Genomic DNA, 26,139 nt, shown 5'->3' on the forward strand with positions numbered 1-26,139 from the left:
ACCCAGGGTTCACCGGAGGGAACCTACTGGAAATGGCGCACGGATCCACGAGGGAATGGCGCAACAAGCCTACACTGGCCGTCCTCCCGGTTACCTGACAGAACGCGGGAGGAGATGGCCTCTACGCGGAGGTTGTAAAACCTGGCGAAGGTATTAGGTGTCGCCCAGCCGGCAGTTCTACAGATGTCTGCTAATGAGGCGCCATGTGCCAACGCATAGGAGGACGCAACACTCCGTGTGGAGTGGGCGTGAATGCCTAAGGGGCAAGGCTCTCCCTGATATAAGTATGACAGGGAGATGGCTTCCACCACCCAATGAGCCAACCTCTGTTTGGAGACAGCATTCCCTTTCTGCTGACCTCCGAAGCAGACAAAGAGTTGCTCCGTGCGTCTGAAGTGTCGAGTGCGGTCTACGTAGATGCGCAGAGCACGAACTGGACACAGCAGCGCAACAGCCTCCTCCAAAGGCAGAGCTTGTAGGTTCACCACCTGATCGCGGAAAGGCGTGGTGGGAACCTTGGGCACATAACCGAACTCAAGGCATGTCTCGTCGACAGAGAAGGCTTGTAGATCCCCCACCCTCTTGATGGAGGCCAACGCGGTCAGGAGCGCTGTCTTTAATGACAGAAACTTGAGCTCGACTGAGGCGAGTGGTTCAAAGGGAGGTCCCCGCAGGCCCTGGAGGGCGACGGAGAGGTCCCAAGAGGGTACGAGGCGCGGTCTGGGAGGATTAATCCTCCTGGCGCCTCTGAGGAACCTCACGATCAGAGGGTGCTTCCCAAGGGATAATCCATTTACTGCATCGTGATGTGTGGCAATAGCGGCAACATACACTTTGAGAGTCGAAGGGGACAGCCTGCGCTCCAACTTCTCTTGCAGAAAGGAAAGCACTACTGCGATCGTGCATCTCTGAGGGTCCTCTCTCCGAGAGGAACACCAATCGACGAACAGACCCCACCTCAGTGCGTAAGCCTGCCTCGTGGAGGGGACCCGGGACTGAGTGATGGTTTCTATCACGGCCTGTGGGAGGCCAGCGAGGTCTGACGCGGGTGCCAAATAGTGCCCATCCCCTGAGAAAGAAGGTCCTTCCTCAAGGGGATCTTCCAGGGAGGGGCTGCCGCGAGGGAGATAAGTTCTGGGAACCAGGTCCTGGCAGGCCAGTATGGGGCGACCAGGAGAACCTGCTCCTCGTCCTCCCTGATCTTGCACAGGGTCTGTGCAAGGAGGCTCACTGGGGGAAAGGCGTACTTGAGCCCCGGAGGCCAGCTGTGGGCCAGAACATCCCTGCCGAGGGAAACCTCGCTGAGGGAGAAGAACTTCTGGTAGTGGGAGGACTCGGGGGAGTCGAACAGATCTATCTGAGCTTCCCCGAAGTGACTCCAAATCAGCTGGACTGTCTTGGGGTGGAGTCCCCATTCTCCAGGGAGGGTGGACTGCCGTGAGAGCTGATCGGCTGCACGGTTGAGTTCCCCGGGAATGTGAATGGCCCGCAGCGATTTCAGCCGCGTTTGACTCCAGAGGAGCAGACGGCGGGCGAGTTGTGACATGCGGCGAGAGCGAAGACCACCCTGGCGATTGAAATAGGCCACAGCCGCAGTGCTGTCGGTACGAACAAGCACGTGCTTCTGGCGCAACATCGGTCGGAAGCGACGAAGGGCCAGAAGCACAGCCAGCAACTCGAGGCAATTGATGTGCCACTGAAGTCGGGGTCCTGTCCAGGAGCCCGAAGCTGCTTGCCCGTTGCACACAGCACCCCAACCCGTGGTGGAGGCATCCGTGTGAACCACGATGTGCCTGGACGCCTGACCTAAGGGCACTCCGGCCCGGAGAAAGGCCGGGTCCGACCACGGGCTGAATAGGCGGCGACACAGCGGGGAAACGCCGATCCGGAGTGTGCCACGGTGCCATGCCCGTCTCGGGACTCGGTCGTGTAACCAATGCTGAAGCGGTCTCATATGAAGCAAGCCCAGCGGCGTAACCTGCCATATGCCCCAGGAGCCTCTGGAAAGTTTTGAGAGGAACCGCTGTCTTGTGTCTGAATAAGTCCAGACATTTCAGCATCGAAAGCACACGCGTGTTGGTTAGGCGGGCTGTCATAGTGACCGAGTCCAGCTCCACACCGAGAAAAGAGATCCTCTGCACTGGGGAGAGTTTGCTCTTCTCTCGGTTGACCTGAAGGCCCAGATGGTCGAGGTGCCGGAGCACCAGGTCCCTCTGCTCGCACAACAGATCTCGCGAATGTGCTATCAAAAGCCAGTCGTCGAGATAGTTGAGAATGCGGAAGCCTGCCAGCCAAAGGGGGGACAGGGCTGCCTCCGCGACCTTCGTGAAGACGCGGGGAGAGAGGGCCAGGCCAAATGGGAGAACCTTGTACTGATACGCTCGACCCTCGAACGCAAACCGAAGGAAGGGCCTGTGGAAGAGACGTGGAAATACGCGTCCTTCAGGTCGATAGCTGCAAACCAATCCTGGGGACGAATGCATGAAAGCATGCGCTTCGTCGTCAACATCTTGAACGGCAGCCTGAGAAGGGACCGATTCAGGACTCTGAGATCCAGGATGGGTCTTAACCCACCACTCTTTTTGGGCACGATGAAGTAGGGACTGTAGAACCCTGACTTCATCTCGGCTGGAGGGACCGGCTCGATCGCGTCCTTCGCCAGTAGGACTGCGACCTCCACACGCAGAACAGCGGCATGCGTGTCCGAAAGGACAGTGGTGTAATGGACGCCTCTGTACCTGGGCAGACGCCTGGCGAACTGAATCGCATAGTCAAGACGTACCCTCCGTATCAACCACCGCGAGGGGCTGGGAAGCTGGGGGCCGACGGCAGCGTTGAAGTGCCCTCCACCGGGAGCGGGGACAGTGATGTTCTCATCCCCCGAAGAGCAGATCTCTCCACCTCCGGGGTGCCCGCGTCAGGGAAGCTTCGCAGTTTTCTTGCGGGTGTTCTTGGCTGGTCCCTGAGAGGCGGGCGGGGCACCCTTCCCACGACTAGCTTGACGTCGGGCCGCTTCCTTCTTGTTTCTAGCTTCCTGGAGCTCAGCCGGCGACGGAGCAGGTTTTGTAGAAGCAGAGGGGGGGCGCCCTCGGCGACGGGCAGGAGGAGGCTGGGCGGCCGGCGGCGAGATGATAGGTACGCGGCGGGGCAAGATGTGTTGGATAGCCTCCTTCTGCTTCTGGACTGCCGAGAACTGCTGGGCGAAGTCCTCGACAGTGTCACCGAAAAGGTCGCTCTGGGAGATAGGAGCGTCAAGAAAGCGAGCTTTGTCGACGTCTGCCATCTGGGCCAGAGTCAGCCATAGATGTCGCTCCTGGACCACGGCTGTGGACATCACCTGACCAATGGCAGGACCACCCTCGTGCAGTTGTTTCAGGGCCTGGGCTTGGTAAACCTGTAAGGTAGCCATGGCATGCAGGGCGGTGGCGGCCTGTCCAGCAGCGTGATAAACGCGGCCCACGAGAGCGGACGAGCGCTCACACGCCCTGGACGGGAGATGTGGACGATCCCGCCAGGTGGCAGTGCCGCGTGGGCACAAGTGCACCGCCATGGCGCGCTCGACCTGGGGAATTGCGACATACCCCCTGGTCGCCCCGCCGTCGAGGGTGGCGAGGGGAGAGGAGCTGGGGCGGGGCCGAGATGAAAAAGGAGCCCGCCAGGTCTTAGACAGCTCCTCGTGCACCTCCGGGAAGAACGGAACCGGGGGAGAGTGCGGCGGTGCCACGGGGGCCCTCCCCAGGAACCAATCATCCAGCCTAGAAGGATCGGCCGCAGGCGCCTGAGGCACCTCCAGACCGATCCCCCTGGCTGCCCGGAGAAGCAAAGTCGACAGCTCAGCGTCCGCCTCAGACGGAGCGACCACCTCAGGAGGGGGCCGCGCTGCCGCGGCGTCCGCCTCGCCGTCAGACTCTCCCTCTGACGCTGCGATAGACATCTCATCCTCCGCAGGAGCCCCGAAGGAGACGCTCAGCCCGCTGGGCGGGGAAGCGTGCTGCTGCGGAAACTCAACGGGGACACGCTGTGTAACAGACGACCACAGGGCTTTCTGGGCCGGCGGTACGTTCTGTAAAGTTATCTTTAAGTCCCCCCCGTGCCTCGCCGCGGCGGCCGAAAAGCATTGGCGGCTTAATGACGGACCGCGGGGGGAAGACGGGGGGAGCCGGCTCGCGAACGAGCGGCGGGACTTCAGCGTGCCCATGGTCATGCCCTCACAATGGGGACATGTACCATCCATGAGCGCTGCCTCAGCGTGCTCACTCCCCAAACACATGAGGCAGAGATCATGTCCGTCCGCAGGAGGGAGGAAACTACCTCATCCAGAAGCGCACGGCCAAAAAGCCATTCTGAAAAGAACGTCTTGATTCGACCGTGAGAAATCTACTCTTTTAGCTTCCCGGTCTGCCCAGGGAAAAACCGCGGAGCGGCTGTGCACTCAACGGGGCTCTCGCTGGAACGCAGGTCGGCTTGTGGCCGTGAAAACGGCAGCCCACGGGAGATCGCTAGCGACCGCCAAACGTTTTTAAAAGCTCTTTTAGAGTGTTGGCAGCGGAGCAGGGAGAGAGCAGGAACTCTGTGGTGAAGAACTCGATGCAATAGAGAGAAAAAACTCCGTAGAAAAGGCTCGATCATACGCGGATCTGAAGCGAAGAAGCTGACTGACTGGCTGCATGACGCCATTACCCAGCCAACATTTGTATGTGGGGCCCATGTGGGTTTGAAATGGGCTGAAAAATGGGCCCCATGTAGGATTGTCCGCGGGTTCCATAATGGCCCTATGTTAATTGCCCACATGGATATCATATAGGATTGCACTCGCCACTAGGTGGGACCTAACTGGGCAACATGCACAAGACCCACATGGGTCCCAGCTTTAACCCAGCTAAGTTTTATATGTGGGGCCAATGTGGGTCTTAAATGGGCTGAAAAATGGGCTCTATATGGGATTGTCCGCGGGTTCCATAATGGCCCCATTTTAACTGCCCACATGGATTTCATATAGGACTACACTTGCAGCTAGGTGGGACCTAACTGGGCAACATGCACAAGACCCACATGGGTCCCAGCTTTAAACCAGCTAAGTTTTATATGTGGGGCCAATGTGGGTTTTAAATGGGCTGAAAAATGGGCTCTATATGGGATTGTCCGCGGGTTCCATAATGGCCCCATGTTAACTGCCCACATGGATTTCATATAGGACTACACTTGCCGCTAGGTGGGACCTAACTGGGCAACATGCTTAAGACCCACATGGGTCCCAGCTTTAAACCAGCTAAGTTTTATATGTGGAGCCAATGTGGGTTTTAAATGGGCTGAAAAATGGGCTCTATATGGGATTGTCCGCGGGTTCCATAATGGCCCCATGTTAACTGCCCACATGGATTTCATATAGAACTACACTTGCCGCTAGGTGGGACCTAACTGGGCAACATGCTTAAGACCCACATGGGTCCCAGCTTTAAACCAGCTAAGTTTTATATGTGGGGCCAATGTGGGTTTTAAATGGGCTGAAAAATGGGCTCTATATGGGATTGTCCACGGGTTCCATAATGGCCCCATGTTAACTGCCCACATGGATTTCATATAGGACTACACTTGCCACTAGGTGGGACCTAACTGGGCAACATGCTTAAGACCCACATGGGTCCCAGCTTTAAACCAGCTAAGTTTTATATGTGGGGCCAATGTGGGTCTTAAATGGGCTGAAAAATGGGCTCTATATGGGATTGTCCGCGGGTTCCATAATGGCCCCATTTTAACTGCCCACATGGATTTCATATAGGACTACACTTGCAGCTAGGTGGGACCTAACTGGGCAACATGCACAAGACCCACATGGGTCCCAGCTTTAAACCAGCTAAGTTTTATATGTGGGGCCAATGTGGGTCTTAAGTGGGCTGAAAAATGGGCTCTATATGGGATTGTCCGCGGGTTCCATAATGGCCCCATGTTAACTGCCCACATGGATTTCATATAGGACTACAATTGCCGCTAGGTGGGACCTAACTGGGCAACATGCTTAAGACCCACATGGGTCCCAGCTTTAAACCAGCTAAGTTTTATATGTGGGGCCAATGTGGGTTTTAAATGGGCTGAAAAATGGGCTCTATATGGGATTGTCCGCGGGTTCCATAATGGCCCCATGTTAACTGCCCACATGGATTTCATATAGGACTACACTTGCCGCTAGGTGGGACCTAACTGGGCAACATGCTTAAGACCCACATGGGTCCCAGCTTTAAACCAGCTAAGTTTTATATGTGGGGCCAATGTGGGTTTTAAATGGGCTGAAAAATGGGCTCTATATGGGATTGTCCACGGGTTCCATAATGGCCCCATGTTAACTGCCCACATGGATTTCATATAGGACTACACTTGCCGCTAGGTGGGACCTAACTGGGCAACATGCTTAAGACCCACATGGGTCCCAGCTTTAAACCAGCTAAGTTTTATATGTGGGGCCAATGTGGGTTTTAAATGGGCTGAAAAATGGGCTCTATATGGGATTGTCCACGGGTTCCATAATGGCCCCATGTTAACTGCCCACATGGATTTCATATAGGACTACACTTGCCACTAGGTGGGACCTAACTGGGCAACATGCACAAGACCCACATCGGTCCCAGCTTTAACCCAGCTAAGTTTTGTATGTAGGGCCAATGTGGGTCTTAAATGGCTGAAAAATGGGCTCTATATGGGATTGTCCGCGGGTTCCATAATGGCCCCATGTTAACTGCCCACATGGATTTCATATAGGACTACACTTGCCACTAGGTGGGACCTAACTGGGCAACATGCACAAGACCCACATCAGTCCCAGCTTTAACCCAGCTAAGTTTTGTATGTGGGGCCAATGTGGGTTTTAAATGGGCTGAAAAATGGGCTCTATATGGGATTGTCCGCGGGTTCCATAATGGCCCCATGTTAACTGCCCACATGGATTTCATATAGGACTACACTTGCCACTAGGTGGGACCTAACTGGGCAACATGCACAAGACCCACATCGGTCCCAGCTTTAACCCAGCTAAGTTTTGTATGTAGGGCCAATGTGGGTCTTAAATGGCTGAAAAATGGGCTCTATATGGGATTGTCCGCGGGTTCCATAATGGCCCCATGTTAACTGCCCACATGGATTTCATATAGGACTACACTTGCCACTAGGTGGGACCTAACTGGGCAACATGCACAAGACCCACATCAGTCCCAGCTTTAACCCAGCTAAGTTTTGTATGTGGGGCCAATGTGGGTTTTAAATGGGCTGAAAAATGGGCTCTATATGGGATTGTCCGCGGGTTCCATAACGGCCCCATGTTAACGGCCCACATGGATTTCAAATTAGATTGCACTTGCCACTAGGTGGGACCAAACTGGGCAACATGCGCAAGACCCATCTTGTTCCCAGATTTGGGTACTACAAGGTTACTACATGGGCTGAAATACGGGCTGTAACTGGGATTGTCCATGGGTTCCATGCTGGCCCCAACAATTTATGCATGGGGCCAAGCTAGCAATCATCTGGGTTCCATCTAAAATAATATCAACACCACACAAATAAATTTTTAAGGATTAAAGCACACAGTGAGATTAAAATATTTTCAAATTTAAATTTTATTGAAGACACACAAGGACAGCATTTAAATAAGCAGATTAATGTCAGATTAAAGGAATAGTTCACTAAAAAAAATGAAAATTTGATGTTCATTTGCTTACTCTGAGGGGATCCAAGATGTAGGTGACTTTGTTTCTTAGTAAAACACAAACAAAGATTTTTAACTGAAACCATTGCAGTCTGTCAGTCATATAATGGCAGTCAATAGTTACCAAATCATTAAGAGTAAAAAAAAAAACATGCACAGACAAAACCAAATTAAACACTGTGGCTTGAGACGATGCATTGAGGTCTTGAGACACATAACGATGGGTCTGTACATGTAACTGAACAGCATTTATATCATTATTAAACTCTGATCCACCGGAACATTCAGGTGTTTGGAGCATAGGGGTGGGCGATATGACCTAAAATTTTCATCTTTTGAACGGTGACGGTATAATATCACGGTATTACTTTTTTTGGTACATTTTGGGAGGAGTAGCCTGTCCTGTCCCTTTAGTATGTGAATAAAGTTAATATTTTTATAATATAATAAGTAAATGGTATGTATCCTTATCAAAAAGAGACATGGGAGAGTATTATCCATTCTCAACATATTTATTTTGCAAAAAACCTAAAGATCTTACTTAGTGTACAACAAAACACAAATTATTTTTTATTGAAATTTAATTTCTGCAATATATAAAACCTTTAAATAACTGGGGGAAATCAACCCATAGCAACAGTTTAAAAGTAGACCAATTCTGTGGGGAAAAACGCGGACTTGACAACCCTGCATCCAACACCAGCTGCTGGAGTTAATGTCATTGTACACATGAGTACGAAATTTTCGTCCGAGATTTTTGCACGTTAAAAAAAATACAGGTTATGTTAATCGAGTTTACACACTGCCTCTGAAACTTTCGTCCGTCATAAAAAAATTTGGAACGTGTTTGATTTTCTGCATGTTCGCATCCATAATAAGCATTTTGATAAGGATGGCGAATATGAGAAAAAAAAAAAAAAAAAAAAAAAACCCATACGAAAATCGGACTCAGTGTACAATGACCTTTAGATTTGAATGATCACGGGTCGAAAGTAAAGAGAGATGACAAAAACAGACTGGAGAATTTGCTGTAATCTAGTACTCACTGACAAATATCTATTATAACACTGGTCGGCAATTAGCGGCCCGCGGGCCACATGTGGCCCGCAAGCAAAAATATCTGGCCCGTGAGATTGTTTGAACTATAGAGCAGCTGTCCCCAACCACGGGCCGCGGGACATTCCTAACCGGGCCGTAGCTTACAACATGAGTTTTAAAAAAATGCATGCAAACTAAATAAACTCAATTTAATTCGCAATAATGTCGTTTTAATGTCGTTTTAAAAACGTTTTTACATGACACAGGCATATATGCAGTTGTTTGATTGCACGCATGTTTGCATTTTGCAAGGTCTTTTTCCTTACGTCTGTCTGTCCCGTCTTTATGCTTTGCATATTGGCTTCAGCGCTGCGCAGCCTCAGCTCAGCTCACTTCACTTGATCAGTTCTTGGCGAACTGTAGTGTCACACGAAGCTAGCTAAACTGCTAGAATGAGCAACAAAAAGCAAACATCTTTAGAGAATTTCTTTGGAAGGGGTAGAGCTGAATAAAGACCCACTGACGATGGTAGTGAGCCAGATACCTCAAAGAAAAAGAAGGGGCCATTCAATCGGAAATATGACGAGTCATATTTAAAATATGGGTTTGCAAAGACCGGTGACTCGCATGCACCAAGTCCTTTGTGTGGTATGCAGGGATGTACTGGCCATCGGGAGTACCGGGACATTCCCGTTGGGCCGGTGGAGTTATGGGCCGTTCGCCGAAGCGAGAGAGACGGCGCTATTTTAAATTACAGCGCATTCGAAACTGCAAAAAGCAAACGACCTAAAAGTATATTTTTTATTAACCCCCTGGGGCCGACGGTCACGCCGGCGTGACCAACCTACTTTTTTTAAGATCAGCGCAAAAGACACTAAAAATGCTCTGTCGGTTTAAGTCATACACATTAGAGATATACATCAATGGAAACTGTAAAGCTTGCACTTTTATTTGGGCACACTCAAAAGAACAGCAGAAAGTTGTGTTTTTTTATTTAGAATAAAGAAAACAAACAGGGTGATTTCTGTTTTCTCTGTCTCCGTGAACTGCTTTTAGAAATGTGTCACTTATATCATTCAAACACGGTGAATATTTAGCACACAAACATAAAAGTGGTATCTACTGAAAGCTTGAGATTTATGCTTTTAAACGAAGTAAGTTTTATCAAAAACAAATAATCTGTGATAAATTAATCTATATGAAACCAAGGAGATGTCTAGTCTATCCAGTTCCAACTAATTATCTCTAATGTGACCGCGCCCACTATCGCGAAATCTTTTGCCATGCAAATTAGCCATGTGCTACAGGCGCGGCAAGGACCGGAGTATCTGTACGCAAGGAAACTCCCACATCACCGCAACAAAGCAACATGACTTCAAGTTCATCTTGGTTACAGTTTGTTACTGAATGAAGATATGCTGTGAGGAATAATACTTATATCTACCTCAATCCTAAGAAGGACGCGATGCGACGCAAACCCAGCAGGAGGAGACATTTACATGAGTAAGTCTTACTTTCATTTTCCTACTAGCTTTCGCTGTTATTTACTTTGACAAAACATGTACACATTTTACTAGTTAGACTTATTCCAAACTAAAATTCCTGACTTTATCAAATGAAACATTATGAAGTACGTTTGATTGCATTGCATCTCTTACAATGGCAGGATATTTATAATGTTCTAGAAAAACGATGTGATTATGACTGTGAGATGCATTTATGACGATATCTTTATGAATGTAGAATCATACTTTATTTATTTTATTGTATAACAGTGTAAAAGTAATATGAGTGCTTACACTGAATGTGTGTTTACATCACGTTTATTAGTAATATAGTGCTAAACGATAATTATTAGTTTCTTAGATATTACATGTCCTTTTTTTTACATTAGTACAAATTCTAGAGTATAGACTGTATTCTGACAGATGATCCTGATATGATTTTTGGTTTGTTTTGTTTTTGTAGTGATCTCAAACCTGCTCAAAAGATGAATCCTGCCCTCTTTCCCATGAGTCCCTTCAAACTGTTTTCCTCTGAGAGCACTAGAAACTTGAGATGTTCAACTACACTGATATTCTAGTGTAAAACAAGTTTTTGACTTTTTTTGTATTTTTTTAAGGGCACACAAAATAGCAGGTAAGATTTGTTTCATTTGTTGAACAGAATTCAGAAGAAGTTTTCAGAAATGCCACAAAGTCTGTGCACATCTGTGTGGTAAGATGAGGGAGCTCAATAATGTGTCTTGGACCTTCATTATGTATGTTTTGGTTATACAGTGATAGTAAATAAAATAAAAATAATCTAAAACTCCATTCTCTGAATCTTCTCACATTGTTTCAGTCATCATTGATGGGGCCATTAGGGAGGGCCCTTTTGTCTCTCAGGTGTGAATTGCTAAATATTCATGGGCCATTGCCACACCTATGAATAATCCCTTTCGATCACAAAACATGTTTTATAAAATTTAAATCAATATATTGTTTTCTCTGAACGAGTTAACGAGATGATTTTCACATCATTTGGTTGAAAAAATTCTAGCCTACGACATCCAATTATCTAAAGTCTTGTAAAGAAATGTCCTGTATGTGCTTCATGGCCTTATTTCAGTGACTTCAAAACTTTAGATTTTCAATAACCACGCATAAACATAGTTTTCTCAAAAACACAAACATGCACATTAATGTTGCTTGCATATTATTGTAGCCCAATATGTGCTGATTACAATGTAATCTGACTTTAACCATTCATATGTTTTTAAGATACTGAAAAAAGCACAAATGTCAGGGCATGTCAAAACTTCTTCAGGGCCCCAAAACACCTCAGGCCCCAGAGGGTTAAGTGCCATTTTGCGGGCTCGTGAATTATCTCATGACTAAGTGTAGACGCCATGTAAATACAAGATTCACTGTGTAGTTTAGAGAGCTTTATTAATTATAACAGAACTTTGTGAGATCTCTAAGATTAGTGACGCTTTTAGTGATAATAAGGGGAGCATGCTTGCACTTTCCAGGCTATAATCCATTCAGAATTTGTATGAAACTTTTGTTTTTCGGACACATGAATGCTGCTATGTTTTGGGAATGACATCTACATATTTATGCTGGGTTCATTCTAGAAATAGCAGTGAAGCAATGGATGGGACAAAAATGTATTTTTCTATTTTTCTTCTCCCAAAACAACTTACCGTTTCAGCTATTAAAATAGTTCAGGTTTGTATTTAATGGCAAACTGGTTATATTTAGTTTAGTTTTTTTTATTTAGTAATTATACTGTTGGAGCATATTTTGTTCGTTGAATATAAGTTTTTTTTTTTTTTTTTTTTTTAACGAACAGCGCCCAGCGGAAGACTGATCGTCTGTTTGATCAGTTTGCCTTCTCAAATCATCTCGACTTGCCTAAAATAAAATCTATAGATATAAAACAGTTCAAGTATAAAACAATGTTAGTTTAAACGTTAAATATCAGGCGCATGGTTTTTGTAAGCCGCTTTGCTGGACATGAGGCGACAGCGCAATCACTTGCAGTTTTTAAAGTTATCCGTCATTTTTGCTCACAAAGGTAAGAGTAATACATCAAAAAAGCGTTACAGCGTTTTTATGAAATACAGAAAACAAAAATGATGCGCTTTCTTCCGTCTCGTTCTTGAACAGGAGCGCTTAACAAAAATAAAGAGAAATTCATGCCTCACAGACATGATAAATATGTCTATAGAAAGCTTTAAATTATTACTTAACGAAATAAAACAAATCGAAAACAAAAACTCTTTCATTATGCAATCCATAAAGATTAATTTCTCTTTAAAGGCGCGTCCAAAAAGAGATCTTTGCGACACTGACTCAGAATACACTAGTTTATTAATAAATAATTCAAACATGTCCTAACTCTTTCCCCCAGACACATTCATTGTTATTTATTTTTGCGGGTGTTTTGTGGCAAGTTTCAGCCTATTGTGTGCGCTTGAACGCGGATTTCTGAAAAAAAAGGGAATCAAACCGGTCCACGGTACATAAAAGGTTGGTCAGTCCGATTTTTAATAAAGTATCATTTATTTTTCTTTTCGTCATCTATCTCAATATGCAAAAACGGAGAAAAAAAAAGCGGAGAGCGTCTGGTGCTGAAATTCCAAAACACAAGTTGTCACTCAAACAACGGACATAGGCGTCATATTATTGTGAAAATTAAAACACTTCTTTCAAACAGGCCAGACATCGAACATTTGTGAAAATTAAAACACTTCTTTCAAACAGGCCAGACATCAAACATATCGGCATAACAGAAATGTGAGTAGCACGAGTGCGTGTTATTAAGGCCTTTATATGACTGTGATGGCACAACAAATATGAACCAATAATAATGCATTGCACTGTCGGAAGCAAATCGGAGCAAATCAGAGCAAATAGGCTGAATCCACTCGACCATGGGCTGCCGGGCTCGGCCCCTGAAACGACAGAGCAGACGTAACCTCAGATGGGCGTGGCCATGTTTGATCGCGCTGCAGTTCAGAGAGTCCTGTCAGCCGGATTTAAAGCACGTAAATTCATCCGTTTCTCCCGAAATACATGAAAGTAAGTGGCTGGTAAACTGGAAGAGGAATAGAGTGAACCTTTTAGTTACTTAGACTATGTGTATGTGATATGAATACAACACATCGGCAAATTATATTTGAATACATTGCTGTTTGCTGCTTCCATATACATATGTGTATTTTACAAACTCCTAATGTTTCGTTTTACTAGTACTTATGTGCATTTAAATGTCTGAAACCTAAAATAAGCGTTATTTGGTTAAAAACACTGCAGTTGTGATTATATGACAAGCGCAGAGCTCGTCCGTCCCTGGCTCAGCGCTAGCCAGCGCGCCAAAGCGCAGTTTGAATTTGTCAGTTGCGTGACGTCACCGAACGTTCTAAATCACATATGTGGGACCGTACTCCCAGGGGCACAGAAATTAGAATCCCATGTGGGACCGTACCGCTCAGAGGGTTAACAAACATGCAGATAATTAATAGCGCGTACAATGCCCAGTCAGCAAATTTAACCTACTACATCATTCAGCTTGAATGTCTCAGTACGTCTGTCATTTCACGAGCGCCTACCATTTTCATCCTCCCCTATTAGTTCAATAAATTAGCCATTGTTTTGGTTGTGGCCCGCCATGTAATGGCTTGGAAAAAATCTGGCCCGAGGCCAAACATAATTGCCGACCCCTGTATTATAAGATGTGCTGCCCCCTTTACACAGATTGTGCGTTATCGCAAAATCGTAAGTAAAAGTAAAAACAGCGCGAGCGCTCAGTTAAAAGCGATTTCTATACCCTGCATATTGAAAGTGCGAAAATTATATACAATATTAGTTCGCCTCGCGCCCGCTCAATTTGTGATCCGCTGTGTAAATCCTTCGGCTGGCCGACCGGGAAAAGTCCGCCTCTGGTATAGGCTACAGGCCCGACCTTTCTTCACGATGTTTCACCAGTCGTTTAATGGCCACTCCCCTTTTACCTACCACCTGCAAAGCTGATACGAATATGTTTTACTTTTTTATTTACAACAAGATATATATGTAGCGACCCGCTCCCTTAACATAAGCGGAAGGGGCCCCGGATTCGTTAGTTGTTAAATCTCTTTATATATCCTCTGGATATTATCAGCTTTGGTTTGATAAAGCCTTAAGGTACCTATTGGTGTTGCCTTTTAACCAATAAAAAACCCACACAGACTGATAAGTAAAATAGAGCTTGAATGAATTTACTTAAATGAAAAGAATAAAAAATAAGAATGACAAACCCAGCAGCACAAGAAAAGTCGGACAGCAAATGTAACAATGTTCCAGATAATACCAACTGAAATATAAAGGTGGTGCTTACTATTCAAGTCCAACAAATCACACAATGTAGTTCACACAAATGTCTACAATAGTTATCAACCTATAATTTTAGATGTCAAAACAAATGGCCATTAGTAAAATGAATACCCTGTTGCAGGCCTGATACGATGCTGGGGTTCGTTGAGGCACGAAACAATCTGCCACTTCGCTCAATAAGCAAACAAAATAAACAGCTGTCTTACCGGCCCTGCTCGGAGTCGTTATTGTTGTGACGCACTTTCCAACACGAAGAATTTAAGGCTTGAAGAAGGGATTGCAGGTCTGTGATCATGTCCAGCGCTGCCAGAGGAACCACTGAGAATTCCAGGTATCTCAGGGCGCTATCTGGGATGCGTCCTGTGGCTCAGATGGGTAAGAGACGCAACCGACGCGAGTTGTTCACAGCCGCGAACGCGCTAGTCTCTCCCATGCCAGTTTAGCGCCGATTCGTGAGAATCAGACGTGCCGTTCGTCATCCGAGGATCAAAGGGTAAATTTCTATTCCTTCACACTCAAACAACTTTATACCAACTCTAAATAAGTTCTCTGATCGACAACTATCATAGGATGGTATATTTACACTTTAAATAAACACAGACGTGTCTCCTCTTACAGCCATCACCTCTCCTCTCTTTTCGTTTCTTCCCTCTCGCCCCCTCCAGCGTTCAACCAATCCCTTCTCATGACACCCGGTAAGTGCTTTTAACTTAACGAAACTCACAAACACTTTCTCATTTTTCCACTGAAAATAAACTTACATATATATTTAGGGAAACAATACATATAAACAAAAATATAGAATTTTAGAAAATAATCATAAAGAAATGGTAAGAAATTAGTTAAATTAGACTTCAGCTGGGCTTCACCCTCCCCCCTTTTAAACGTCTGAATGTCCTCATACAGACTTAGAATTTTTTTTTTTCCTTTACACTACTATCTTACATTTCTTGTGACTAGCTTTGTTGCCAATTTGAATGATTATCCCTCTATGAACGATGGTTAGGGGCTGGTCTCTTGACCTTCCTGGCTCGTCATAGGTAAGCTTAACCACTGGCTTTACTCTCCTTTTTTCCCTAACAGGTTCGCGTTCAGGTTGCTCACTACTTTCGTCCTCTTCTTCACTAGTGTTTTGCCGACTTTCTTCTTCATTTTCTACAGATGAGCTGACTGAACTTGCCACACCGCTTCCTGCAACCTCTTCCGGTAACAAGTTCCCCTCTTCTGAACAACTGTCCTCTTGGAACATGTTCCTTTCCTGGCCTACAGATTTTGCCGCTCTTTGTGATGCATACTTCTCACTCAAAACCCCTTCTAGATATGATCTGTAAGGTGTTGGTGCAATGTATTCAAATTCCGATGAATCCTCTGAGGATGAGACATCCTCATTTGTTATCACTGGGGCATCAATATGTGATCTCCTTTCCCTATTATGACTTTTCTTTTTCTTCACCAGGTCAGTTCCAGCTTTGTCTTGCGGCCATCTCACCAGCTGCCCTATTGGTAAGAGTTTGTCTCGGTGAAATGTTTTGATTCTTCCCGGGCCTGCTTCTGGTTTTACCCTGTATACTGGTAAGTTTGGGAATTTTTCACAAACAACGTGAGGTACTGGACTCCATCTGGTTTCAAGCTTGTGTTTCCCTTTTAACCCAAGGTTTTTGATTAGTACCCGATCTCCAGAGTTCAAGGCTTGACATGACACTCGTTTGTCGTACAATTTTTTATTCCTTTGGTGGACTTTGTCGGCTTCTTCCCTTGCTAGTAGGTATGCATGCTTCAGGTCTTTTTTCAGATTAGTGACATATTGAGAGTGTGCTGCCTCATTCACTCCATCTGAGGATATTCCAAAGCAGATGTCTACAGGTAGCCGGGCTTCCCTCCCGAACATCAAGAGATATGGTGAATACCCAGTAGCATCATTTTTGGTACTGTTGTAAGCATGTACCAAATATGGAATCTGTTGGCTCCAGTTTCGTTTTTTCTCAGCACTCAGGGTACCTAACATGGCTAAGAGGGTGCGATTGAACCGCTCAGGCTGAGGGTCACCCTGAGGATGATATGGTGTTGTTCTGGATTTCCTAATGCCAAGCAGGTTCAACAGCTCCTTTATCAGCCGACTCTCAAAGTCACGACCCTGATCTGAATGAATGCGTGCTGGTAGGCCATAATGGATGAAATACTTTTCAATCAGTATTTTAGCAACACTGAGAGCTTTTTGATTCTTGCTGGGAAACGCTTGTGCGTAACGTGTGAAATGATCAGTTATTATTAACACGTGGCTCAAACCTTTTGAATCTGGCTCCACAGCAAGAAAATCTATGCATACTAAGTCCATCGGTCCACTACTTGTTATTTGATGTAATGGGGCAGCTCTCTGACCTGGACTTTTACGAGTGATGCACGCTCCACAGTTCTTGATGTATTCTTGCACATCAAACATCATCTTAGGCCAGTAAAACCGACTTCTCAAGAGGTCAGTAATCCTCTCGATCCCCAAATGACCTAGATCGTCATGCATTGCTTTGAGAACCACTCCTTGAAATTTGTCAGGTAAAACGAGCTGAAAGAATTGTCTATTAGACTTCTTGGTTACCCTCTGAAGCAATCCATCTTTCATCAGTAGCTTCCCTGCTTCATGTTTCAGTGCTAACACCTTTGGATCAGTTACTTTAGCTGGCCATTTTTGTTCTTTCAGGGCAGTTATTGCCAGTTTTACTGCTGCATCCTCTTCCTGCGCTTTGATTAACTCGGCCCGGGACAACAACTCCAAGGAATTAAATTCCAAACTGGTGGGATATGCATAAGCTTCGGGAATGGACTCAGGAGGTGCTCCAAGTTGTTCAACATATCTGGGATTGTCCTCCAAATCCACCTGCAAATTCACCCGCTGGCAGATGGACTTTACACCAGCCACAGGTATGTCCTTCCACGTATTAGCTTCATCCTCCTTCTCAAACCTTCTGGATAACAAGTCTGCATCTGTGTTGTTCTTTCCAGGTCTATACTGGATGCTGAAATCATAGGTGGCGAGAGCAGCAAGCCACCTGTGACCGGTTGCACTCAACTTAGCTGAGGTCAGTACATATGTAAGTGGGTTATTGTCAGTTCGGACCGTAAACTTTGCTCCATACAAGTAGTCATGGAATTTGTCCACGACTGCCCATTTTAAGGAAAGAAATTCCAGCTGGTGGATGGGGTACCTTTGTTCCGCTGGTCTCAACTTTCTACTGGCGAAAGCCACTGGGCGCAATCCCTCTGGGTGTTCTTGATATAACACAGCCCCAAGGCCCTTTAAGCTAGCATCCACGTGAAGGACATAAGGCTTACTGGGATCGGCGAAGGCCAAGACCGGAGCATGTGTTAAGCAGTGAATTATCTGCTGAAAAGCGGTTGTGCAGGACTCATCCCATCGATCTCCAAAGAGATCAGATTCTTTGAAATAGGTCATGCTTTTCTCTTTGCTGGAATTTTTCCCTTTGTGGTTTGGAGCATAGCCCTTAGTGAGCTCTGTGAGTGGCCTTACGATAGAAGAGTAATTAGCAATGAACCGACGATAGTACCCACAGAATCCTAGAAATGAGCGCAGGGACTTCAAATTTGTTGGCTGAGACCAGTGGGTCACCGCCTCAATCTTGTCCGGATCAGTCGCTATTCCCTCATTGGATACTATATGACCCACGTACTTGACTCGGTTCTGGCAAAAACAACACTTATCAATGGACACCTTTAACCCGGCCTCCTCTAACCGATCCAACACTTTCAGGAGTCTCTCCTCATGTTCCTCCAACGACTTTCCAAAGACTATTAAATCATCCAAATACACCAGGACTTGAAGTAGGTTCATGTCACCGACAACTCTTTCCATTAATCTTTGGAAAGTTGCGGGAGCTCCTGTAACCCCTTGTGGCATCCGCTCGAATTGGTAGAAGCCAAGTGGGCAGATAAAAGCAGTTTTTTCTTTATCTGCCTCGGCCATAGCTATTTGGTAATAGCCACTTCTTAAATCTAATACCGAAAACCACTGACTACCCACTAAACAGTCCAATGCATCGTCCACTCTTGGAGTTGTGTATTGATCAGGGATTGTCCTGGTGTTCAAGGTTCGGTAATCAATGCACATACGGACTGATCCGTTTTTTTTCCTGGCAATTACAATTGGAGATGCGTATGGACTGTGTGACTCCTTAATGATGCCAACTTTTAAGAGGTCCTGAAGATGTTTCCTCACATCATCTATATCTGCTGGAGCTAATCGCCGAGAGCGTTCTCTGAACGGCCTTGGATCTGAGAGTCGGATACTATGCTCTACTCCCTTAGCAAGGCCCACATCCCACTCCTGAAGTGAAAAAACTTTTGTTCTTTTGCTCAGTTTTTGTTGCATTCTCTTTTTCCATTCCTCTGGAATGGTTGATTCTCCAAAATTGAACCGCATAGGATCAATCACTGGGTCACAGGGTTCACTCACAGGAGAAGGGCTGACTGGGTCTGCTATGTACAAATAACCCAGGACAGTCCCTACAGGAAGGGTAACTTCTTTCATTGATTCATTTTGCACCGGCACTATTAATTGACTGTTTCCGATTGCATAACTTGGAAATATGATGGTTTGCACTAATACTAATACTCTTGGTGGAAGGGTCAGGGATTCCGGACCTAGCCACTTTACGCATCCAACAGCATCATCCATGTCAAAGGGTACTGTACCTGTCTGACTAATTGGTATCTCCTTCTCAGAGGTGGACTCAACTTGAATACCCAAGGTATGTGCAATATCTATCCCTGTTGATTCTTTACATAATTGGGCCAAGCGGGTAAACAGACTGGCATTTGTCCCGATGATCACTTCAGTTTGGTCAGGGCTTGTAGGACCAGGACAAATCAATGCCAGAACTGAAAGACTTTCTGTGCTACCTATGGCTTTTTCTTGGAATTCAATATCCACTACCACATACCCAATATATGGATAACTGGAGTCACTCAAACCCCATACAGCCAAACCAGACACAGGATTGATTGGAACTTCGGGTAGGTATTTTCTATACCACTTTTCAAAGATTATGGTCACCTGGGACCCACTGTCTAATAAAGCAGCACATGGGTGCCCATTTACCCGCAGCTGCACAGTGGAGGGAGGTCCTATCAGTCCATCTGGAATTTGTTTCCCTCCAACTGAACTAACAACACTCTTTTTCGCGGAGCAGGAAGTATTACTCTTTTCTGTTTCTGATGGCATTTCTTTCGGTCCCCATTTCATCTTCCGGTTTGACCGAATAAGTTTTTGAATTACTTTGTCTTTGTTCTCAGGGTTTTGACATCTTGGAGCTACATGCCCATCCTCTCCACAATTGTAGCAAAAATACTCTTCAGACTCAGAGTACTGCTTTCTTGGACTAACCAGTGCTTTCTTTGGAGTAGTGGTCTTCAGAGCTAGAGCTGAAACCCCATCTTGATGACTGTCTTTACAAGTGACTTTCCGTTGAAGGCTCTTTAATTGCTTCTTTAGAACAGCAATTTCTCCTTCATGTCTCGGGTCACTGACATTTGTATTAGTACTGGAGGTTGGCTTATGCTCCATCGCTGTCTGTGACTGAGTTAACATAGTGGCAAACTGAGATTTTAACTCTTTAATTTCAGCTTTCAGGGTTTGAATCTCTTTGTGTTTACCATCAGGGTCTACACTGGCACTAGCTTTCTGTACCCTTGGGTTCAACTTAGCACGAGACGCTTCATACTCTTCCTCAGCCCGTATTTCACTTAACAACTCAAGGAAGTTAGGGGGGGTTGTCTTTCTTTCCCGGAGTCTCAAATGCAGCAGCATCATATCAGCGCCAACTGCACCTCTCAGCAACTGTTCAAGACGTACTTTATCTCGGAGATCAGCTGGAATGCCACCCCTCTGGACCACTTTGGTTAGGGCACGCTCCAGTCTCCTAAGAAAATCTGACAGTTTTTCTCCTGCTTGCTGCTGCAACAAACGGAAAGCGAAATACAGGTCATCACCAGACTCTGCAGATCCAAAAGCTCGCTCTAGGGCATTCAAGTACTCTTCGGGAGTGACGTCGGTGTTAGAATCACGAACAACTTTGATGATTTCTAGTGCAGGCCCTCTCAAACTTTCAATAATCCTCCTTTTTTTTTCTTTATCTGCTCCTTCGCTTTCCTCCACCATCAACCAGGCCTGTTCCATCCAGTGCTCAAACTGTTCCTCACCTGCAGGGGTAGGTAATGTTCCAGAAAACAATCTCAACCTTCTATAACCTCCCATTTCACTTGAAGTTTTCCCCGTTTTTTCTAGCAGGTCGCCGACAGCACGGATAATAGCATCCGGGGAGGAGTTTTCAGAAACTGCAGATGAAAACATGGTGTGAATGTCTTCAGCTGTCCTTCCTTCACTCTGCAGTAAGTTCTGCACTTTTTTTGCAAAGTCCTCCGAACCAGTATCCTCCCCACTTGAAACAAAAATTTTCCAGGGGTCTGCTCCAGACACCGGCAAGACTTCAGGAGGTACTAACTTTGGATCTATTTTCTCCTTACATTCACAGAGAACTAAGAAACACTTGAGATTATCTCTGAACATCCTACCTCTTACTCGTACTCGGCCAAGGCACTTGATTGTCTGCATTGTCTCTTCCATCTCTGTTATCTCCAGATCTTCTGGTACAACAACCATTAGAGCATGGTCTTCACTCAATGCTTCCCCCTTGCACCAGCCCCTAAGCTCATCTTTGATCTGCTGCATTTTGTTGGTTTTTTGTTTCCCCAACTTCCACTGTCAAGCGTTATATTTTACTATTAAAGCTAAATAATACCAGGGAAAATTCTAAAATCCCAGCGGTGCCTCCATTTATGTAGCGACCCGCTCCCTTAACATAAGCGGAAGGGGCCCCGGATTCGTTAGTTGTTAAATCTCTTTATATATCCTCTGGATATTATCAGCTTTGGTTTGATAAAGCCTTAAGGTACCTATTGGTGTTGCCTTTTAACCAATAAAAAACCCACACAGACTAATAAGTAAAATAGAGCTTGAATGAATTTACTTAAATGAAAAGAATAAAAAATAAGAATGACAAACCCAGCAGCACAAGAAAAGTCGGACAGCAAATGTAACAATGTTCCAGATAATACCAACTGAAATATAAAGGTGGTGCTTACTATTCAAGTCCAACAAATCACACAATGTAGTTCACACAAATGTCTACAATAGTTATCAACCTATAATTTTAGATGTCAAAACAAATGGCCATTAGTAAAATGAATACCCTGTTGCAGGCCTGATACGATGCTGGGGTTCGTTGAGGCACGAAACAATCTGCCACTTCGCTCAATAAGCAAACAAAATAAACAGCTGTCTTACCGGCCCTGCTCGGAGTCGTTATTGTTGTGACGCACTTTCCAACACGAAGAATTTAAGGCTTGAAGAAGGGATTGCAGGTCTGTGATCATGTCCAGCGCTGCCAGAGGAACCACTGAGAATTCCAGGTATCTCAGGGCGCTATCTGGGATGCGTCCTGTGGCTCAGATGGGTAAGAGACGCAACCGACGCGAGTTGTTCACAGCCGCGAACGCGCTAGTCTCTCCCATGCCAGTTTAGCGCCGATTCGTGAGAATCAGACGTGCCGTTCGTCATCCGAGGATCAGAGGGTAAATTTCTATTCCTTCACACTCAAACAACTTTATACCAACTCTAAATAAGTTCTCTGATCGACAACTATCATAGGATGGTATATTTACACTTTAAATAAACACAGACGTGTCTCCTCTTACAGCCATCACCTCTCCTCTCTTTTCGTTTCTTCCCTCTCGCCCCCTCCAGCGTTCAACCAATCCCTTCTCATGACACCCGGTAAGTGCTTTTAACTTAACGAAACTCACAAACACTTTCTCATTTTTCCACTGAAAATAAACTTACATATATATTTAGGGAAACAATACATATAAACAAAAATATAGAATTTTAGAAAATAATCATAAAGAAATGGTAAGAAATTAGTTAAATTAGACTTCAGCTGGGCTTCATATAGTATAAGGTCAGGTATTCAGACCACAACTGAACGTTTGAAGAAAATGTAATGCCTTATTATTTAGAATTAGCTATTATTGATGTAAATGCAGCCGTTCGAGGCACATAATTGATTATGTGCCTCGAACATTATTGATTATTACGGTATTGACGGTATTAGAAAATCCATGTCGTTGCGCAATGTCACACCAGTGCTGACTATGACACCGGTGTACCGCCCACCCCTAATGGAGCATGTTCACAGTAGCTGACGTGTGGTGCATCAACATGCTCTGGCAATGTAGTCAAAAGTTTGTCTTTGTAGGTGAAAAGTCAATACTCCCAGATGAGTTCACACAAGGAAATGTAATCTTTTAGTTTTTAATCGGTTACCAGAATTTGTATAAGCACAAGTAATTACCATTTTGATAAGCCAATATGCTCATGTAAACAATGAGTGACGTATACGCGTGATAGATCACACACGGACTGGGTGAACATTCTCAGGACAGTAGAACGTTCCGGTGGATCAGAGGTAAATAATAATATAAATACTGTTCAATTTTTTTGCACAGACCGATCGTTTTATGTCTTAAAGGGATAGTTCACCCAAAAATGAAAATGTGATGTTTATCAGCTTACCCCCAGGGCATCCAAGATGTAGGTGACTTTGTTTGTAGTCTGTCAGCCATATGATGGCAGTGGATGGGCACAAACCTTTAAAAGTGAAAAAACAAAACAAAAAACATGCACAGACAAATCCAAATTACACCCTGCGGCTCGTGACGATACATTGATGTCCTAAGACACGAAACGATCGTTTTTTTATGAGAAACTGAACAGTATTTATATAATTTTTTACCTTTGATACACAGCCACGTCTAACTGTCCTGAGCACGAACTCATCATCCGGCTCGTTACATGTGTATGCGTTCTGGCGTAGTATACGTAAATGCCGGAAGTCATCTATCCCGTGTGTACGACACTCATTGTTTACACAGTGCACAGTGATTTTGTGTATAGCGGCTATTCAAAATGGTAATTACTTGCACTTATCCTGATTGTTCAAACCGATTGAAAGCTAAAAATTAAGTTTGCGCAAACTCATCCAGGACTGCTGACTGTTCACCGATTTCCCCTTACGACGTTTGCGTATACTACGCCAGTGAGCGTACACATGAAATGAGCCGGAGGTTGAGCTCACACTCAGGACAGATGGACGTGGCTGTGTATCAAGGTAAAAAATTATATAAATACTGTTCAGTTTCTCACAAAAAAACACTATTGTTTTGTGTCTTAGGACATCAATGTATCGTCATGAGACGCAGGGTGTAATTTGGATTTGTCTGTGCATGTTTTTTTTTTTTACTTTTAAAGGTAAAACCAAGCACTAAGCCCATCCACTGTTATTATGTGGCTGACAGACTGCAAGGGTTTGAGTTAAATATCTGAAGAAACAAAGTCACCTACATCTTGGATGCCCTGTGTGTTTAGTTTTTTTTTGTTTTTGGTAAAAAGATTTGGTAACCACTGACTGTCCTTTAAAGAGCATCTCTTCAAAGTTATAAACCTACTTGTTCAAAATAATGTAAAAGTTAATACTTTTTTTAACCTGTATTTGACCTAATATTTACTGAAACCTTCAAACATTTGAACAGGAAATAAATGGGAAACAATTAGAAGCATCAGCAACGATACATTTGTGCTTACAGTGCAGACAGTCACTTGTGCATTCTAGACATCCTCTGTACTCCTCCGTCTCTTGTTCCAATTTTGAGAGATCCCCATCAGCTTCTTGCCAATCATTTCAGCTTTCTTAAGAACCTCTGCAAAACAAATTTGTTTAAATATACTGAATATGCAAGATCAAATTACAAATAGCATTTTTGTGCTTGACTGAATTAGGCTAATGCTTAAAATGAAAATAATTTTGTCAAAAAGATGACATAAAATAAGGAAACTGCCCTCACCTACAGAAAGGAAAACAACAGAGTAAAAAACAAGCTGTACAGATTCTATTCCAATAGACAGGTTTTCTAGGATGTGTTTAGTAAATTGTTAAAAAAAATGTAACTTACATGTTAAAACAACATATTAAAGAAAAACAACTATTACTCAGGATAATACTAAAAATAATAATAATTATAATAATAATTCTAAATTGTCATAGAATTGGACTGTCATTGGAGGTGCATTAGGGAAATCAATAGAGAATTACTGTTCATTCATTCAAACTAATCTAATTAAATTTTTTATTGATAAAATCAGTTTATGAAGCATAAATATGCAATATGTTTTAAAGGACCACTTCAATTATTGTTATGAGTTAACCATTTAGAAAATAATAATAATAATAACAACAAAAATGATAATACATTTTTTTTATCAAGACTTTGTCATTTTACTATTAGGCAGATTCTCGCATTTATATTCTATGTCCATGGATGGAATCGACCAACAAAATAATGCTTAAAGGGATAGTTCACCCAAAAATGAAAATTTGTTTATCTGCTTACCCCCAATGCATCCAAGATGTAGGTGACTTTGTTTCCTAAGAAAAACACAAACAGAGATTTTTAACGAAAACCGGTGCAGTCTGCCAGCCTTATCATGGACGTGGATGGGCACCAAACCTTTAAAAGTAAACAAAAACATGCACAGACAAATCCAAATTACACCCTGCGGCTTGTGACGATACATTGATGTCTTAAAACACGAAAAGATCGTTTTTTGCGAGAAACTGAACAGTATTTATATCATTTTTTACCTTTGATACACAGCCACGTCCATCTGTCCTGAGCACGAGTTTGGCATCAGTTACGTTACATGTGCTCGCGCTCAGGCGAAGAACACGCAAACGCCGTAAGGGGAAATCAGTACAAGTCCCGGATGACTTTTAAATCGGTTTGAACAATCAGGATACGCGCAAGTAGTTATGGGCGATATAAACGATATGCGATATAAACGATACAAAATTGGCCTACGATAGAGATTCTAATTCTATTGCACTATCGCGATAATGCATGTTTGATGACAAAATCTACCCACGAAATTTACAGTAACGAGCTGCAGCCGGCTGCAACGCATCATCTTGAATAAACATGGCTGAAAGCGTCAGCGAAACAGAGGAGCTCGTGAAAAAGACTGGTGCAACCAGTACCGCCGCTCCCTATACGCAGACTATGCTTGTAAGCATACGTAATTACGCGCAGCATCTGCGCCGCAACGCGCTCTCACCTCTGTTTACGGCTGCCTATTTGGCCAAAAATGATGATAATAATTGATGAACAATATGCCTGGTCCTGGAAAGAGACATCAACACTCCGGCGCCGAGAAACGAAAGAAAAAAAAAGCCCAAGATGAAGCCCGTGCATCACTTTCAGGTACTTTCATAATCCTGTGAAACGTCTAGGTTACGAAGGTAACCCTCGTTCCCCGAAGGAGGGAACGGAGACGTTACATTGGGATCTCGCTTGAGAGACCGATCACCTCTGAGCCTTATTAAAAAGGCCAATTGAAAATTGGCGAGTGGACGTGCGCGCCGG

The sequence above is a fragment of the Garra rufa genome, unplaced genomic scaffold (genome assembly GCF_049309525.1).
Source record: "Garra rufa unplaced genomic scaffold, GarRuf1.0 hap1_unplaced_004, whole genome shotgun sequence".
Classification (NCBI taxonomy): Eukaryota; Metazoa; Chordata; class Actinopteri; order Cypriniformes; family Cyprinidae; genus Garra; species Garra rufa.